Here is a 3,523-nt window from a genome sequence, read left to right as displayed (position 1 = left end):
TACTACTGGCCTTATGTTTTATTATAAAGTTAAAATGTTGAATAAAAGAAAGAAACCTAACATGCATTCTACTAATGTTCTTTTATGTTTGCAAATACTTGAGCGATAAATGATCGAAGAATAGAATAAATTTTTGTCCTAAAAGATAGTGTTCCTAAACTTTTAAAGCTCTTACCAAAGAGTATAGTTCTTGTTCCTAGGTGCTCCATTTTTGTCTTGCCTCACTTAACTTTTCACTAAAATATTCATTTGGATGAGTGTGTTGGTATAATATATTGTCCCTTTTGGTTGCACCGGTAGCAAAATCCCAAATTCGATCTTAGTTAGTCAGTTGAACCACTCTTCTTGTTAGAGAGTTCTTGAGTTCTTGGGCTTTGGTTTATTTTAGAAGGTTATTCTTCTTTCACCTTTGATGTATTGAAGCCTTGAACTTGTTTGGCATTGTCATAGTTCTTTCGTTGGTACGGAGTGAATGTCTTATCCCACTGATTCTTCTTGGTGCCACTGTTTTTCAGCCTGTTTTTCAGCTTTAAAAGCCATCAAAATAGCGGTCGGTAATGTGGATATGGGCTGTAAATCTAGTTGTTCATGAATTTCTTCCTTAAGACCATCAACAAATCTATTTTCATTCTCGTTCATTCGGGTTCTTGCACTTAGATGGTGAAATTTTTTAGCATATTCTGCCACTTTTCTATTACCTTGGCAGCATCACTGATATTGTTGATAAAGAATTTGTTCAAAATCTGTGGATAGGAAGCGTTCTTTCATCATCTTAAGCACTCTTGGCTAGCTCTGTATGGGTGTCTGTCCAATTAAACGTCGATTGACATGGATTTGATCCCACCAAGCCTGTAACACCTCAAAGTTTTAAGTTTACTTAATTTTTAAAATTTATTAAGTTTTTAAAGAATTTTGGGTGCTATTTTATTTAAGATTGGTAAGGAAAAGATTTAATTTGATGGAAAAGAAAATAATTGGAAAAAAAAGTAAAGGAATTGGAAAATGGAAAGTGGAAAAGTAATAATAAGTGAAATATAATAATAATTATATTATATTATTATAATTACTATAATATATTGGGATTTTTTTTAAAAATAATGTGTTTTGTGAAAATATTTTGAAAAATAGGGTTGTTGGGAAAGAAATTATAAGAATAAGGTTGTTTCCCAAACTATTTTAAAAAATATGTGTTTTTTTTAAATTGGTACACGACTTCCAAATGAAATTGTACGAAGTCGTGTACCCCGTACACGACTTCCTAAATGCACATGTCAGCACATTTGACCACTTCGCTCCACGTATGCACGAGTTTGACCCACGTGGACGGAAGTCGTGGACAGAAGTCGTGTACGGGGTACACGACTTCCTAAACAATTGTTTTTAAAATTATTATATTTTAAAATATTAACTATTTTTAGGGTAAAAACATTTGTGAAAGACGGATTTGTTTTTAAAATAATGTGTTTTTAAAAAGTATTTTCAAAATTAGGGTAGTTGGAAATTTATGTTTTTGTTTAAATCTTCAACTTTAAATATGTGAAAATTTTAGTTTTTGTTTAAATGGCCAAATTTTTTGTAATTTATGTTTATTATGAACAAATTAAAAAAATAAACCAAAGGTAAACACATCATTAGTGATATCTTATAAGAATTTTGAACGTTTTTTTTAATACTTGGTTCTCTACTTTTAAAAAATATATATTATATATTGATATTATTAAGAATACTCCTACATCTAAATCATGTATTAGCAACTTCTAATTTATAATTAATTTAAAAAAGTTCAACTTTTTATTTATACAACTTGAATAAGTTCTAGCAAAATTTAAAAACACTTAAATTATACAACTTAAGAAGCTTCCCCATCTCCCTCTACGACATCATCGCCTTGTCATCATCGTCGCTGTCGAATGCGTCTACGATCTGTGTCGGCAACATTTAAACGTCGAGTCCGCTGAACAAGGCTGTCTATATCTCCCATGACTTCGTCACACATTGGACTAAAAATTTCAAAATTGTTTTCCATGGAGACTCGACGTACGTCTTCAACAAAATTATTCTGAACGATTGTAAATAATATAATTAAAAAATGTTCATGCTTGTATTAAATTTATAAATCATATTAAAACTATTACCATGCTATAACAGTAAGCGCCATCAGGTGTCATGAAGCGTCGGGTAATCGACGTGTACCAGGAAAAGTAGTTATCTGATACTGTCGACTTCTGTGTTGCTTCTGCTTCGGCACAAAAATTATTTCGTGAATGCCACATTGCTATATGCTCTGCATGAATCCTACTCCAATCTTGATCGTGCTTGCCTCTTAAATCAATTTTGTGTAGGCCCTGATCTGTGGAGCAAAACTCTGGTGGCATTTGTAGCATATGGAACTGTCGCAATACACGATCTGCTTGATGCTTCTCAACGAGATGAAAGCAAATCATAGGACCCACATATGTCCACATCGCTTGGCCGTTATGACATTGATGTGGAAGCAATTCCATAATGTGGGACGTGTATGGTGTCCAATTAATCTGTTAAAAAAAACGAACATAAGGAAACAACAAAAAACATGCCTACGCAATATTGATATAATATTTTAGTACCTGAGAGTTGATCAGCCGATCAAAAAGCATTCGGTAGGTGATCAACATATTTGCGGACAGTTCTGACAATGGTATAACGCCGCTCCATCTAATGTGAGAAATGAAATCATTAATAAGTTATAAACCCTGCAAATTTTACTAAAAAATTATATATATATATATATATATATATATATATATATATATATATATATATATATATATATAAAATACCTGAAACTCAAAGGTCGACCAACTGACACCTCAACTGGTACCCGTGTGAACCTCAAATGTCTGGGTTTCTCTATCAATGGATGTCATTGAATGTGCAGAAGCTCGTTTTTCCCACTTCTTAAGCTTTCTTATCGCATATTCCGTATAAATATCACCACGATCGAGTGCTTCACTTATTATTATTATTATTATTATTATTATTATTATTATTATTATTATTATTATTATTATTATTATTATTATTATTATTATTATTATTATTATTATTATTATTATTATTATTATTATTATTATTATTATTATTATTATTATTATTATTATTATTATTATTATTATTATTATTATTATTATTATTATTATTATTATTATTATTATTATTATTATTATTATTATTATTATTATTATTATTATTATTATTATTATTATTATTATTATTATTATTATTATTATTATTATTATTATTTATTATATTATTATTTATTATTATTATATATTATTATTATTATATATTATTATTATTATTATTATTATTATTATTATTATTATATATTATTATTATTATTATTATTATTATTATTATTATTATTATTATTATTATTATTATTATTATTATTATTATTATTATTATTATTATTATTATTATTATTATTATTATTATTATTATTATTATTATTATTATTATTATTATTATTATATATTATTAT

The sequence above is a fragment of the Cucumis sativus genome, chromosome 5 (assembly GCF_000004075.3).
Source record: "Cucumis sativus cultivar 9930 chromosome 5, Cucumber_9930_V3, whole genome shotgun sequence".
Classification (NCBI taxonomy): domain Eukaryota; kingdom Viridiplantae; phylum Streptophyta; class Magnoliopsida; order Cucurbitales; family Cucurbitaceae; genus Cucumis; species Cucumis sativus.
Note: the sequence above shows the minus strand (reverse complement) of the source record.